Source organism: Phyllobates terribilis, unplaced genomic scaffold (genome assembly GCF_046119375.1).
Source record: "Phyllobates terribilis strain yellow unplaced genomic scaffold, ASM4611937v1 Scaffold_9__5_contigs__length_417890890, whole genome shotgun sequence".
Taxonomy (NCBI): domain Eukaryota; kingdom Metazoa; phylum Chordata; class Amphibia; order Anura; family Dendrobatidae; genus Phyllobates; species Phyllobates terribilis.
Genome location: NW_027362769.1, coordinates 210,022,779 through 210,040,187, shown reverse-complemented (window position 1 = coordinate 210,040,187; position 17,409 = coordinate 210,022,779). Strand labels below are relative to the sequence as shown.

The following is a 17,409-nucleotide window of genomic DNA, read 5'->3' as shown; positions in this document are numbered from 1 at the left end:
TACGTTGCCAAAACTCGCAAAATGTTTGCGCAACTTCGCAAAAATCTTTGCCAACATTCAAGGTGTTTTTCACAAGAATTATGGGAAAACACCGTGATGCAGGTCCTAAGTGGGTATATGCATAATGTGTATACTGGCTTTGTGTGTACCTGTATAATGTGTGTTTTTATTGTGTACATGCATATTTTATTTTATATATGTTTGTGTACATCTACAGTATGTAAAGTGTCGATGTGTGCATAATAAATAAATGCATGTGTGCAATGTGAGTAACATAGAAACATAGAATGTTAGAGTTGGAGAGGACCTCCAGGGTCATCGTGTCCAACCCCCGGCTCAGTGCAGGAGTCACGAAACCATCTCAGACAGATGTCTGTCCAGCCTCTGTGTGAAGACTTCCATTGAAGGAGAATTCACTACCTCTCGTGGCAGCCTGTTCCACTCATTGATCACCCTCACTGTCAAAAAGTTTTTTTCTAATATCTAATCAGTATCTTCTCCCATTTCGTTTCATCCCATTGCCTCTAGTCTTTCTTTGTGCCAATGAGAATAAAGCTGATCCCCCTACAATATGACAGCTCTTCAGATATTGGTAGACAGCTATTAAGTCTCCTCTCAGTCTTCTCTTTTGCAAACTAAACATTCCCAAATCCTCTAACCATTCCTCATAGGACATTGTTTGCAGACCGGTCTCCATCTTCTCTGAACTTGCTCCAGTTTGTCTGTCTTTTTTAAAATGTGGTGCCCAGAACTGGACACCGTATTCCAGATGAGGTCTGACCAAAGAGGAGTATAGGGGGATAATTACTTCACGTGATCTAGACTCTATGCTTCTGGTAATGTAACCCAGACTTGTGCTTTTGCTGCTGCATCACACTGTTGACTCATGCTCAGTCTGTGATCTATTAGTATACCCAAGTCTTTTTCACATGTGCTGTTCCTTAGCCCTATTCCACCCATTCTGTATATGTTTTTTTCATTTTTCTTGCCCAGATGTAGGACTTTGCATTTCTACCTTTTAAAAACCATTCTTTTAGTTACTGCCCACAGTTCCAGTTTGTTTAGATCTATTTGAATCCGCTCTCTCTCTTCTCTAGTGTTATCTATTCCTCCTATCTCATGTGTTTCTGCGTATTTTATATAAAGACGTGTAATGTGTACATGCCTATGTTGTACACGTGTATGTGCATATTTTATGTATGAATGTGTAATGTTTGCATAATGTGAATGTATCAATTCTGCTGTTTATACACGTATGTGTACATGCATACATATGTGATTATGGGTGTTTTATACGCGAGTGTACATTGACGAGGGGGCCCCGATGTATTTCCTGCACAGGGGCCCATTGCTGCTAGTGTCTGCCCCTGAATAGGGTACATAATACATACAAAACATTGCATATTACACCATACTGTATGCCATTAATATATAATTATGGCTCCATCTTTCACTATAAATTGTACTCCCCGCCTCCCTAAATAGATAAAGCATTCATGCTTTATTTTCTGTTTGCTATAGTTGTATGGTACATCTTACAACTCTGAGGAGCGAAATCACCAACAGGGTCCCCAACTTTGATGGGTCTTTAATAGTATTAGTTTTGTCATATGAGCCAAAGGGACCTATTGGCCCCCCTATTTCTCAGGCTACAAGTGTGACTGCAACTCCTACACTCACTATAGTTACACCCCGTCTATGAATTTGCACTTGTCAATAGTCGTACCTACAGTCAACGAGGGCACTTCTAGCAGGGCAGAAATTTAAAGGGATTGACTCATGAGGACCATTCCTTTCTTACAACAGAAGCCGGCAGATGGGACTTCTCTCATCCTCGTGATCAGTTGTTATCACCGGTGACACATATCCCCTACAATGGCCAACGCAGGGGAAATGTATTATTACATGGCAGTTTAAATGAATTTCCATCCAGGCAATGCATAGATTAGCTTTTCTCCATAAAGTCTTTATGGCTACAACTTAAAAGGCACGGCTGTTTAAAGGGAATCTGTCACCAGGTTTTTGGCATCTAATTTGAAAGCGGCATAATGTAGAGACAGAGATCCTGACTCCAGCGATGTGTCACTTACTGGGTTGCTTTCAGTAGTTTTGATAAAATCACTGTTTTATCCATGGGGGATTATTACTAGAGGACTTGTAAATTTACTGCCAAGTAGTCCTCCATATTTATGAGCTTTTTGTTACCCCACCCACACCACTGATTGGCAGCTTTCTGCCTACGTACAGTGCACACATAAAGCTGCCAATCAGTGGTGTGGGCCGGGTTATACAGAGTTCAGCATTTAGAGAACTGCTAGATCTGCAGCAGATAAAACAGGCATTTTTATGAAAATTGCAGCAAGCAGCACAGTAAGTGATACATCGCTGAAATTAGTATCTCAGCCACAACATCATGCTGCCTCTTGAAAAAGCAACATCGAGCATTGCGAAACGCGCGTCAAAGATGCCCCTCACCCGCCTCCAATTGCTGATACCCACCTGCATCCTTTGGTAAGGCCCAAACCCCTTATTGCTTTTCCTTCTCTTTTCCTTATGGCACTGTCCTGGGATATGATGATCTATTTGTATAGACACCGAACTAAGATTCTGTCTACCTGGACTGCACTTTTTGGATTTTTTTTTCAGCTGGAGCCCATTCACTGTTTGCTGTCGTTTATTGGCATTTCTATTGTACCCCTATTTTTTCGTATACTTACTGTTTGATGTATGTAGATATAATAAAAACTATTCTTATACCAATTTAACTCCCGGTTCTCTTATTTCTCAGACAGGGTAGTAAAATCTTGGTGATAGATTTCCTTTAATGTCCATGGAGACTACTGAGTGCTTGATTTGATGTGAAAGGACAAGTAACTGATGTAGGACTATACATAGAGGATAGGACACACGAGGTCTGCCTGGGCGATCAGAAGCGTACTCTATACAGTGCTGGAGACACTGTCAATAATAGGAGAATATAGGACCCTGAAATACTACTCTTGTGGCACTGGCAAATGGTTAAATATTTAGAAATTGTAGAAACACAGTACCAAATAACATTCCTGTTGTCAACCGGGTGTGTCCTTGCACAGTTGGTCTGACACTGTCAGCACTGATTGGATAATATGACAGTGTTCAGAGACATGCACCCAACTGGTAACTCCCAGTTGTCAATTTATTTACAAATTTCTATTTGGAATAACAGAAGAAGTGTACAGCGAAAAAGTTATAGGAAATATATTCATCTGCCTGATGAATCCATAAGAGCCGATGACCTGTTACCAGAGTCCAAGAATAGGGACATTCTATATGCTTCCCAAAATCCACAAATCTGGAAATCCAGGAAGACCAATTATTTCATGTGTGGGCACCCTTACTGAGCAAGTTTCTGGATGGGTAGAGTGTGTTCTTAAACCACTGGTAAAGAGTACACCCAGCTACATTCAAGACACGACGGACCTACTGAATAAACTAGCACAATAGGTCCTCTACCAGAAGGAACCATCCCGGCCACCATGGATGTGGAATCTTTGTATTCTAATATCCCACACAAGGATGGATTAAATGCCTGCAAAATCTTCATAGAAAATACAGGAATTGATGCTGATTCCGTGATGAAACTTACAAAATTCATCCTCACCCACAATTACTTTGAATTTGATAACAACATATATCTACAGGAAACTGGTACAGCGATAAGAAGTAAAATGGCTCCACAGTACGCAAATCTTTTCATGGCCAAGCTTGAAAGTGACTTTTTGTCCTCATGTCCCATCAGGCTTCTGGCCGTTACATTGACAATATTTTAATCATCTGGACGGAGTCTGAGGAACAGCTGAAGACGTTCCATGAACAGTTTAATCGATTGCATCCCACCATTAACCTAACACTCAACTACTCCTGTACTGAAATTAACTTTTTGGTCACCATCATCAAGATACAGAACAATGAAATAGAGACATCCTTGTACCGGAAGCCAATCGACCGTCCTACATACCTTAAATGGGACAGTTTCCATCCAAAACACATAAAAAACTCTATTGTCTACAGCCAAGCCATCAGATACAATCGGATATGTTCCAACCCTATGGATACAGACAAACACCTTGATGGCCTCAGAAAGACCTTTTTGAATCAGGGCTACTATCCAAGAACAATTGAGAACCAGATTACAAGAGCCACCAGAATATCAAACAATAATCTCCTACATTACAAAACCAAACAAGAAAGCAACCGGGCGCCTCTAGTATTGATCTACAATCCAAATCTGGAGGCTCACAGCATCAAATACATGAATTATTGGTATTAAAAGGTAACTTCAAATCTCAGAGAGACAGAAGAGTCTCGGAATATAAACTAATGGTGACCTTTGACACCTTCAGAGCAGGAATGAATGTGTCGCATGGATTTATGTCATTCTACATCAACTAAGGAGTGTGCTCCTTGGGACCTGTTTGGTCATCACAAAACTTGACCAGACCTCAATCACATAACAATAAATCTTTCACACTTCTTATCTATGAACTGCTCCAATATTTACGGCCACATTTGTTTATCCCTCTCCCATACTCATAGTTCTGCTTAACGTCACCTGTTTCATCTATTGCATTATTTATGTGTCCTATTGTGTGTATATATGTGACTCTTCAGATTTCATGTTATATTATGCCTGATGAAGAGGCCTGAGTAGTCTCGAAATCTTGCAACTTGTTACCATCTTTTCAGTTAGCCATTAAAAGGTATCAACCACTGAGGACTCTCAAATCAAAATAGGAAAAGGGGGAATTTAAGCATTTACTAAAGCAGACATGTAAGGAGACCTGGTGGGATTTCAATAAGAATGCAGCTATTTTGGACCTTAACCCCTTAACAACATCTGACGTACTAATACGCGTCTGTGCCCTGGGACTTAAGAGCCAGACCCGTATTAGTACGTCATCGCGATCTCGCGCGCACACAGGCTGTGCGGGCGCGATCGCAGCCGGGTGTCAGCTGATTGTCACAGCTGACACCCGGTACTATGTGCAGGGAGCGGTCCTGCACCGCTCCCAGCACATTAACCCCTGCGATGCTGCGATCGAAGTCGATCGAAGTCGATCGCGGCATTGCGGGGGCAAGGGGAGGTGATCGCCGATACTCACCTCCTCTTCCGGCTTCCAGCGCAGTCTGCAAAGGCTTCCCGGGTGTTGCCATGACGACCCGATGTCGTTATGACAACATCCGGGTCACCAGACAGCAGGAAGATTGTTTGGACATGCGCAGTGCATCTCCAAACAATCTTCACACTGTGCACCGCTGACAGCCTGCATGGCATAGGGATGGTGCTCCATTCCTATGCCATGCAGGCGATCAGAGAAAAAAAAGTGAAAGTCCCAGAGTGGGACAAAGTAATAAAGTGTATAAACTGTCTGAAAGTGGAAAAAAAAAAATAATCCACCAAAAATAAAAATATAATGTACCCATCAATAAATATTATTATAAAAAAACAAAAAAAAAAACAATAAAAGTACACATATTTGGTATCGCCGCGTCCGGAACAACCTGACCTATAAAACTGTCCCACTAGTTAACCCCTTCAGTGAACACGGTAAAAAAAAAAAAAACGAAGCAAAAAACAATGCTTTATCACCATACCGCCAAACAAAAAGTGGAATAACACGCGATCAAAAAGACGCATATAAATAAAAATAGTACCGCTGAAAACGTCATCTCGTCCCGCAAAAAACAAGCCGCCATACAGCTCCATCAGCCGAAAAATAAAAAAGTTATAGCTCTCAGAATAAAGTGATGCTAAAAAATATTTTTTTCTATAAAATAGCTTTTATTGTGTATAAGCGCCAAAACATAGAAAAATGATACAAATGTGGTACCGCTGTAAACGTACTGACCCAAAGAATAAAGCTACCTTATCAATTTTACCACACGCGGAGCAGAATAAAAAAAAAAAAAAAAACAATTCCTGAATTGTTGGTTTTTGTTTATTCTGCCTCCCAAAAATCGGAATAGAAAGCGATAAAAAAATGTCACGTGCCTGAAAATGGCACCAATAACAACGTCAAGTGTGCCCAAACTTTGGAGCTCCCCCACAAGTGACCCCATTTTGGAAACTAGACCCCCCAAGGCACCTATCTAGATTCATAGTGAGCACTTGGAACCCCAGGTGCTTCACAAATTGATTCATAAAAATGAAAAAGTGGTTTTTTTTTCACTTTTTAATTTTTATGAAGCAATTTGTGAAGCACCTGGGGGTTCCAAGTGCTCACTATGCATCTAGATAGGTGCCTTGGGTGGTCTAGTTTCCAAAATGGGGTCACTTGTGGGGGATCTCCAAAGATTGGGCACAGAGGGGCTCTCCAAACGCAACGTGGTGTCCGCTAACAATTTGAGCCGATTTTCCATTCAATTTGTTAGCGGATACTATGTCGCGTTTGGAGAGTCCCTGTGTGCCCAAACATTGGAGCTCCCCCACAAGTGACCCCATTTTGGAAACTATACCCCCCAAGGCACCTATCTAGATGTGAGCACTTGGAACCCCCAGGTGCTTCACAAATTGATTCGTAAAAATGAAAAAGTGTTTTTTTTTCACTTTTTCATTTTTACGAATCAATTTGTGAAGCACCTGGGGGTTCCAAGTGCTCACTATGCATCTAGAAGGGTGCCTTGGGGGGTCTAGTTTCCAAAATGGGGTCACTTGTGGGGGAGCTCCAAAGTTTGGGCACAGAGGGGCTCTCCAAACGCAACGTGGTGTCCGCTAACAATTTGAGCCGATTTTCCATTCAATTTGTTAGCGGATACCATGTTGCATTTGGAGAGTCCCTGTGTGCCCAAACATTGGAGCTCCCCCACAAGTGACCCCATTTTGGAAACTAGACCCCCCAAGGCACCTATCTAGATGCATAGTGAGCACTTGGAACCCCCAGGTGCTTCACAAATTGATTCGTAAAAATGAAAAAGTGTTTTTTTTTTCACTTTTTCATTTTTACGAATCAATTTGTGAAGCACCTGGGGGTTCCAAGTGCTCACTATGCATCTAAAAAGGTGTCTTGGGGGGTCTAGTTTCCAAAATGGGGTCACTTGTGGGGGAGCTCCAAAGTTTGGGCACACAGGGGCTCTCCAAACACAACATGGCGTCCGCTAATTATTCAAGCAAATTTTACAATCAAAAAGTCAAATGGCGCTCCTTCCCTTCCGAGCCCCGCCGTGCGCCCAAACAGTGTTTTTTCCCCAAATATTGGGTATCTGTGTGCCCAGGGGAAATTGCACAACAAATTTTGGGGTCCATTTTTTCTTGTTACCCCTGTGAAAATAAAAAAAATTGGGTCTAAAGTAACATTTTTGGGAAAAAGTTAAATGTTCATTTTTTTCTTCCACATTCAAAAAATTCCTGTGAAGCACCTGAAGGGTTAATAAAGTTCTTGAATGTGGTTTTGAGCACCTTGAGGGGTGCAGTTTTTAGAATGGTGTCACTTTTGGGTATTTTCTGTCATAAAGACCTCTCAAAGTGATTCAAATGTGATGTGGTCCCTAAAAAAATGGTTTTGTAAATTTTGTTGGAAAAATGAGAAATCGCTGGTCAACTTTTAACCCTTATAGCTCCCTAACAAAAAAAATTTTGGTTCCAAAATTGTGCTGATGTAAAGTAGACATGTGGGAAATGTTATTTATTAACTCTTTTGTGTGACATATCTCTCTGATTTCAGGGCTTAAAAATTCAAATTTTGAAAATTGCAAAATTTTCAAAATTTTCGCCAAATTTCCGTTTTTTTCACAAATAAACGCAAGTGATATCGAAGAAATTTTTCCACAATCATGAAGTACAATATGTCACGAAAAAACAGTCTCAGAATCAGGGGGATCCGTTGAAGCGTTCCAGAGTAATTACCTCATAAAGTGACAGTGGTCAGAATTGTAAAAATTGGCCTGGTCATTAACGTGCAAACCACCCTCGGCGCTTAAGGGGTTAAAGGGACTCTGTCAGCACAGAATGACTGTTCAAACCAAGTACAGATGGTCAGTGACCTGTGGCGCCCCAGAGTTTCAGTCGCCACAGAGGTACTGCACCTCACCCAGAGGTGTGGTATCTCAGGTAAGGAGGGAGTGCTGCCCGGAACCCCAACACCTGCATCTGTGGCGCCCCTGAGGGTTCAGTTGCCACAAGGGTACTGCACCTCAGAATGAGGTGTGGTATCTCCTCTCCAAGGTAAGGATGGAGCACCACACAGGACCCCAACCACGCATTCAACACTACACCACTCCAGTTCTGAAGGGGGCCTAAAAGCACCATAGTGCTGCCCCGGTCCGGAATGGAGGAGTTGGGAGGAACCAAAGTTAGGGGGAACCAAGTAGTGAGTGAGGGTGGAGGAAGCACTTTACTTAAGCACTTAATAGAATCATATATAACTGGAGGCCATTTTAATAACCGCGTCTTTAGTCGTGGGTCTTTTGGGACGGCGGGTCAGCACAAGGCTGCAGCCGCCTCAGGGTCCACGGTTCCCGGTCTCAGGCCTCGAGACGGGGGATTGGGGCAGAGTTAAAACCGGCTCTGTCCCCGGTCAGAGTCCAACCAAGAAGGTCCAGGAGGGGAGCAGAGGAGTTAGGCTCCACAGGCGAAAGGATCTCAGGGGGTGCGGACGGTGCGGAGTCGCCACCTGCATACCTTACTCTGGCCCTGCCAGAGAGACCCTGCTGCAAGAGGGGGTACCGGTCCCCGATTATCTGACTTTGCACTTCACGTCTCTGTCGGAAAAGTCCGGAGGCTTATGTGGATCCCAGGGGGATACGGACGGAAGCGGAGTCGCCACCTGTATTCCCTAATCTGAGTTCATCCAGAGGGACCCGGCCTTACACCAAGTTCTCACCACTAGTAACCAAGAAGGGCACCCAGTCGGTCCGGGAGCTACACGCTACCCATCACGGACATCGCAGTACCCGTACGGGACACAGTGGGGGACATAAGGCGGGAGAAGTACAACAGGAGAGAAACACTTTAGAGCGGGGGTCCTGTCAAGTGCTCCTGAACTACCTGGAGTGTGCTGAACCCCACCCTGGCGGCCGCAGCTCGCCGTGTGACAGCAGAGAGAAGCTCTGAGCTGAGAAAGCACCACCGTGAGTAAAGACTTAGATGACTTCGAATATTGCCTCTGTCTGTTCTTTTCCTCCGCGGCGCTGCACCCGCCAACGCTCTATCCTGCATACCTTCTCTTACGCTGCCCTGAGGCCCCGCTCCACCTGTGGGGAGCCGCACCAACTAAGCTGCCTGACCATGGGCCTCAGAGGACTGTAGCAGCGCTGGTGATCCTCACCAGACACCACAGGTGGCGTCACGAACATTCCCCTTTCCCGTACACCTTTCCCCCCATTAACTCTTGCTTTTAAGAGTGACCCCAGGGTACGGCCCCAGGAGCCGGCCACCGCGGCATCCCCCAAAACTAACAGCAAGGCCCGGGCACTGAGTCGCCCCCATCATCACCCTGGGCGCGTCATCTCTTCCTGGCGTAATGAACAGGATTTCGTGCCCATGGCAATGGCAGAAGTCTATACCCATTGCCATCGGGTACTGTGCACCTTTCCTAAAGACTGTATTTCCACATTCAATGTGGCGCCCACCCAAGAAGAACGGGCTCCATTATGTGCAGGGACAACAACAACAACCTAAGCCCTCCCACCGTGGGCCAGGTTCTCCAATGGCGCCAAAAGCTCAGACCGCCCATTGCCTTAGAGACTGTCTGCATAATTGTATCCATCAAGACGGATGGGACGTCCCAAGGAGTGCCCGTCTGCGAGCAGCCACTGAACCGCCCTCGAAAGAAGAGGAGAAAGAGAGGGAGACAAGGTGTGGCCTGGGCAAGTCTAGACAGACCACCCCTGGCAGCTGCGATGGAAGGAGAAGAGGAAGTGCCCTCCGTCGTTGGCCTACCAGCAGCCACCTCCCTCACCCTGGAGGGATACAGCATACAACTAACGGCAGAGGAGACCGAGTTCCTCCGCGGTGAGACACAGGACCTGACCCGAAGACTCGAGGAGGCCCAGCGGAGAGCAGCCGAGGAGTGGAGAGATGACCTGCTGGGGAAGCTTGCGGCCCGACGCCAAGACCCACCAGCGATGCCCCAGCCCAGGCGGAGAAGGAGATGTACCAGGAGGCCGCATGCAGCCCAGGAGCGGGTAAGCAAGAAATCCCTGCCCCGGGCGCTGAGTGTGCCGACCTCCTCCTGGACCTCCTACCGTCACCTCCATCACGGGCGCCACCGTTTGGGAGCAGCTACTCGCCCCGGAACCTGAGGCCCAAGCCACCACAGCCATCGGAAGCCTGCAACCCCTCACGCTCCCGGAACTGCCAGCACCTGCCCTCACCTGGGTGTACTCACATCCAAACCCGGACTGGTCCGCAAGAGTCGAGGACCAGCAGCGGCCCCCGTTAACGCCATTACCAGCACCCCCGGTTGCTTGCCCAAAAGCGGAGGAGTTTAGATGGGACAACCAGGGGGGGGGATCTAATGGGGTTTCCCCGGGAGACCCAAGCTGAGGCTCGACGGCGAAGGAGCATTGCAGAAGTGAGCTCCTCCAGGTAGAGAAGGAGCGGCGTGCCCGGAGGGTCCGCTGTGAAAAGTTGGAAGTGCGGCCAAAAGCTGCAAAGCCCAAGCCAGGCAGGCGGAGGCCTCCCGTTTCAGTCCCCGGGAGGAAGGACTAATCATCCGGTTCCACCAGGAAGCGGGCTGGGGTTTCATCCGCAGCCCCCAGTTCAATTACGACGTCTTCGTCAACCGGCGAGATGTTAAATCCCACCTGGAACAGGGCCACCCAGACCGTAACTTGTACCCGGGAGATCTAGTCTCCTACACCCGCCACCACGGAGTCCGCGGGTGGTACGCCCTAGAGGTGCACCGGGTAGTCAAGGAGGATGCCCCCCTGCGCATTGCCACTGGAGACCGGTCCGGTTCTGTGGGCAAACATGAACCGTACCCCCGGTGGGGATACCATCAGTAATGCGGCCCCGGAGGCTGAACTTCCATGTTTCTTTCGGTTGTACTTATGTTTTATTAAGACATTATGCCTGCGGACGGTGAGCAGTCAACAGACTGGATTGTAAATAGTTTGTACCTACTAAGGTGCCCCCTATTGGTTTTATAGGCACAACAGCTGACCTCAGAAGCAAAACCTGTCTGGGTGGCACTAACGGAGGTCCAACTCAGGATCGCCATGCCCTGCAGCCACCCCAGGGCACTTAAATAATATTTTCTACTGTTTTTCTATATGTATAATGTCTTGGTAATTATAATGTATAAACTGCAACGTTTAATAAGGTGCCTCCCATAAAGGGAAGATTGTTATTGTTATGAAAAATATTTTTGAATGTCTGAAAATACCCTGTCTTTGCTCTATTTCAGCCCGCGGACGTGCTGTGTTTCACCAGGGGGGAATGTGGCGCCCCTGAGGGTTCAGTCGCCACAGGGGTACTGCACCTCAGAATGAGGTGTGGTATCTCCTATCCAAGGTAAGGATGGAGCACCACACAGGACCCCAACCACGCACTCAACACTACACCACTCCAGTTCTGAAGGGGGCCTAAAAGCACCATAGTGCTGCCTGGTCCGGAATGGAGGAGTTGGGAGGAACCAAGTAGTGAGTGAGGGTGGAGGAAGCACTTTACTTAAGCACTTAATAGAATCATATATAACTGGAGGCCATTTTAATAACCGCGTCTTTAGTTGTGGGTCTTTGGGACGGCGGGTCAGCACAAGGCTGCAGCCGCCTCAGGGTCCATGGTTCCCGGTCTCAGGCCTCGAGACGGGGGATTGGGGCAGAGTTAAAACCGGCTCTGTCCCCGGTCAGAGTCCAACCAAGAAGGCCCAGGAGGGGAGCAGAGGAGTTAGGCTCCACAGGCGAAAGGATCTCAGGGGGTGCGGACGGAGCAGAGTCGCCACCTGCATACCTTATTCTGGCCCTGCCAGAGAGACCCTGCCGCAAGAGGGGGTACCGGTCCCCGATTATCTGACTTTGCACTTCACGTCTCTGTCGGAAAAGTCCGGAGGCTTATGTGGATCCCAGGGGGATACGGATGGAGCGGAGTCGCCACCTGTATTCCCTAATCTGAGTTCATCCAGAGGGACCCGGCCTTACGCCAAGTTCTCACCACTAGTAACCAAGAAGGGCACCCAGTCGGTCCGGGAGCTACACGCTACCCATCACGGACATCGCAGTACCCGTACGGGACACAGTGGGGGACATAAGGCGGGAGAAGTACAACAGGAGAGGAATACTTTAGAGCGGGGGTCCTGTCAAGCGCTCCTGAACTACCTGGAGTGTGCTGAACCCCACCCTGGCGGCTGCAGCTCGCAGTGTGACAACAGAGAGAAGCTCTGAGCTGAGAAAGCACCACCGTGAGTAAAGACTTGGATGACTTCAAATATTGCCTCTGTCTGTTCTTTTCCTCCGCGGCGCTGCACCCGCCAACGCTCTATCCTGCATCCCTTCTCTTACGCTGCCCTGAGGCCCCGCTCCACCTGTGGGGAGCCGCACCAACTAAGCTGCCTGACCACGGGCCTCAGAGGACTGTAGCAGCGCTGGTGATCCTCACCAGACACCACGGGTGGCGTCACGAACATTCCCCTTTCCCGTACACCTTTCCCCCCATTAACTCTTGCTTTTAAGAGTGACCCCAGGGTACGGCCCCGGGAGCAGGCCACCGCGGCATCCCCCAAAACTAACAGCAAGGCCCGGGCGCCGAGTCGCCCCCATCATCACCCTGGGCGCGTCACATTCAACACTACACTACTCCAGGCCGGCTGGAAGGGCAAGACACAATGTATGTTCCTGCTGAGCCCTGACCCTGGCTGGAGTGGGGGGGAACCCAGAGGTAGGGGGAACCAGTAGTGGGTGTGGGTGGAGGAAGTAGTTAGGGGAAGCACTTTGGTAGGAGATATAAATAGGGAAGGCATCTTTTTGGTGGCAGGTCAGTAGTAGAAGACAGTTCAGAAGAACAGTTTGGGAGCAGAGTCTCAGTAGGAGCTCTGCTCCACAAGTAGGGCCTGGTCTGGTGGCCCCGGAGGGGAGCAGGGAGTAGGCTCCGTTCTAAGAAGGGATCCTAGGGGGTACGGCGAGTGCAGGATGGCACCCGTATGCCCCGAATCTGTCAGAAGACAGAGGGATCGTAAGCCGCATTCTAATCCCCGTGAGGGTCAAGCAGGTCTGTGAATTCCGACGGACAGGAGGGACTTCAGAGCACCTGAGCAGGATTGAGAGTGGGCAGCGCAGGGCAGGAGGGAGAAAGACCCAGTGTGTAGTCGGTCTGGCTAGGAACACGAGAAAGTGGGGTTCTGTCAGGTACTCCTAATCTGCCTGAGGAAGAGCTGAACCTCTGCCTGGTGAACGCAGCGCGACGCGGGAGGCTGTAAGCTGACAGTGCACCCTGATGAACTAAAGAACTGTGAGTAAAGACTCGGATGACTGCACCGCACCGCCTCTGTCCATTATTTCATCCGCGCCATCTTTCCCCCTGCACTACAACGCCCAGCGCAACCTTCACCGCCTTACACTGCCCTGGAGCAAGCTCTAACTGTGGAGAGCCACACCATCCCTGCTGCCGTAACACCAGCTCCAGAGGACTGCTCCGCAGCGGCGGCTCCCTTTAGCCGCATTCCACAGGTGGCATCACAAACACTTACTATAAATCTCCTAATAATATCCCCTTTTTGCACTGACCGCCCTGGGTCACGGACCGGGCCAGCCACCGTGATATCCCCTACCGGCGTACGCAGAGGCCCGACTGCCGAGTACCCCACGGCCCTGGGGGCGCGTCAGACCCATGGTGGGGCCAATCATTTATATACACCTTCCATCTGCTTGGTTTCCATCTATCTCTTCCCTTCTCTGGCCCTGTGAACCTGGAGCTGTCAATGAAAAAAGAGGGAGATGGAGATAGCGGGAAACCAAGCAGGTAGGAAGGTCTATTTAAATGATTGGCTCCACCATGATGCACCAAGCGGCGGGACTTGGTTTGAACAGTCATTCTGTGTTGACAGAGTCCCTTTAAGGAGGCAAGAATCATTCATCATCTCACCACTGGATAGGTGATAAATACTAAATTGGTGGAGGTTAAGTACTAGGATCACCACTGATTGCAAAAATGAGGGACACTATTCCCCCCAGCCATAACACAGCGGCCAGGAGTAGATTGAATGAAGCTGCTGTTGGGCGTGCTCTCTGCCACTTCACGTTATTCTACAGTATATAAAGCATTGAGAATGTTACATGTTTTGCTTTATCCACAAGTTTCAGCCTATGTTATTGTCCTATATTGTAGATTAATATGTATTCATATACTGCCATCATTATCTATGAGGCTGAACCCTGTAACATTTAAAACAAGCTCACACATGAAAATGATGCATAATAACAAAGATTTACAATCATCAAATGACAGATCACAAATGCTCCACTTTCCAGTTATATGACCGCCTAATAAGATGCTAACAATTGTATAGATTGTGGGTTTATGAGACGACCATGCTCCAAATCAGGGTGACCTTTTCCTGCTACAGGTTGTCACCGGAGCATTGTAGATGGGATTTCTACAGAAATGCAATAACAAAGACTCACGCATTTGGTCCATGAGAACAGAGTCTGTGACCTTTATACCATTGTTCATACAATCCTTTAGAAAAAGAACAAAGAAATAAACTGTACAAAGCTGAGTACAAAAACACTCCACATGAAATATATATTATTTTTTTTGCTATCAGATTGATAGAGGCTTCTGTCACAGACAATAATATATAAAACAATTCTATTAGGGATTTTGTAGTTTTATAGCCAGGTATATGGGTAACCTAATATACCAAATTATCATCACTTTCATATGTAGGTTGAAACACAGTCATTGACTAAAACAGAAATAGCAGTGTAAGACACTTAAAAACGAAGTAAGGAACGACCAAACTCCGCTAAAAGGTGAGGTTGTAGAAGACAACGACCGAACTTTGCTAAAAGGTGAGGTTGTAGAAGACAACGACCGAACTTTGCTAAAAGGTGAGGTTGTAGAAGACAGTTTCATGTCAAAAATCATACACAGGGGAAGATTGAGCACTGTAACAAGGCACAAGGTAGTTATACTGCATCAGCAAGTGTTTTAAGATGTGCAGTACAAACACTTTTGAAAACGCATCAAGAAATTGATGACGTTGAGGATTGTAGGCACAATGAATTTCCAAGAAAATCTAATGCAGCAGATGAAAAGATACATCAGGCGTACTTCCCTTTTGAAAATGGAAGATGTAAAGCTGTGCCATTAGCTCAAAACTAGCAGCGACTTGCGGGACCAAGCTAAACCCATGTACAGTTTGGAGATGTCTGGCTAGAAGTGGTTTTCACAGAAGAATTTTAGCAAAAGAGCCATACCTTTGAAATGGAAACAAGGCCAAGTGACTCAACTATGCACAAAAAACTGAAACTCTGGTGCAGAAAATAATGCAGCACGTGCTCAGGATTGATGAGTCAAAATGTGAAATATTTGGCTATAAAAGATATAGACCACAATACTATATTCACTTGTAGATTCAATTCCTCCATTAAACTTCCTTCCATGACAAGATAAATGGTGATATGTACTAAACCTATTGGGGATAGACACATCTGCATTCCACCTGACTTTACCTAGTGTTACGTGGGTTTCATCTTTATAGTGAATCGACGTTTCATTCTTTTATTGTTACCTGTAAACTGGTCTGGTTAATATGGCTGAACCCCCGATCTGACACATAATGAAACTTTTTTATTCTGACCCTAATTAATCAAAATAATAAAGTTGGTCTAATCCAAACAGAAATATGTCTGAAACGTTAAAATAAAACTATTATTTTGTTTAGTAAGAGGTTTTTTAGGGCTTCACAGAGATGGAAACAAGGCTACAAAGACCACTTTATATTAAGAAAGAAAGAGGTAGCTCCTCTTAGTAAGCACCTGTTCACACCTATTTCTTATAGTGGAAGTGCCATCATTTTCTTTGTCACTTTATATTAAGGTCATTTACAGACATCCTATCAGGGCACATTAACTTTGGGCAGATTTTGGCTTTACATACAGTATACAAATGAAGTGGCGAATGTCTTTGTCCTAATTGTTGTATTGTTTTAATACATGGTATCAAAAGTTAAAGAGGGTCTTTCATAAAATTTTTCATGTTGAACTGGACACATGATGTAAAAGTGGCTGCAGAACTGAGTAGTATGTTTTATTTATGTTGTGACGATATTGGCAATCAAAGTATTTGGCACCTAATGAGTTAACTTTTGTTAAGTCCAAGCGGTTGTTATCAGAGCTTTCACTGGGGGTGTGTACTTCTTTTTCCTGTATTATGCTAACCAATCATAAGCAGGCAGAAACACACAGCAGAAAAAGAACATGCCTCACCATAGATTAGAGCAGGCTTATCAATGTGTGAGACGTATGACAGGTAGCCCTGATATCCTGCTCTAAACTCCTGCATGATTAGAATGTGTAGATGACTAACATCTTTCAGTTAAGGTCCCGGCAATCAGTATGGGGAGAGGTGTAGCACAACTGAGTTTAGTTATGTCATATTACAAATCCATCTATCAGCTTTTCTCTTCTCATAGCGAGTTCACCTCTGCTGTGCTGGCCCTCCCTACACACTGCCTGCCTAAAGATGTGTCAGTCATCACACTAAGGGCTGTTGTGCTCAGGGCAACCTGTACTCACTCTACAGTGAGATAAGAGCAGTGTGTCATTACATCTTGCACAGAAGTAGTCCAGAATAGACTGCTCCTGTGTGAGAGGTAATGACAACCTGCTTTCACTACAGAACTAGTACAAGCTGCTTTAGAACAACAGACATAAGTGTAATTACATCTAACGCAATAAGAAACCTGCTCTAAACTATGGTGGGGGAGTGTTCTTTCTCAAGTGTGTTGATACCTGGTTATGATTGGTCAGCATCATACAAGAGAATAAGAACACGCCCTTCAGTAAAAACTCTCTAACACCCACATGGACTTAACAAAAGTTGACTTATTAAGTGCTAAATCCCTTGAGGTAAAATAAAAAAAACATTTTTTTTCCACTCTGTTGCCACTATTATATTGTGTGTCCAGTTCAACATGAAACATTTGGTGAAAGTCCTCTTTAAGTTTCATGGAATTTTGCTATCTATTCTTCTGTGTTTTGAGTTGTTCAGAAACATCCAAGTGGCTTACTCTCTTGATTTGTGATTAGGTTAGCAATATCACTACCTCCAATAACAGTAAATTAGTGTATGCTGTTTACCCACTGCATGCCAACAAACCATCTTCACCCTTTCCCAATCCTCTGATTAGTTCAAATGAGTCGCAGAATGCCTTTACAAGACAAGGGACACATGAGCATTGTCATGGGAAAATGCTGCTATCCGTGATACAA

At 46.1% G+C, this 17,409-nt stretch overlaps 1 protein-coding gene across 6 annotated transcripts in view; it reads right to left on the bottom strand.

The window, feature by feature from the left end:
• The window catches only part of SYT17 (synaptotagmin 17), a 99,764-nt gene that overhangs the window by 41,530 nt on the left and 40,825 nt on the right, over nt 1-17,409 (bottom strand). The gene's annotated exons all lie outside the window — the stretch shown is intronic.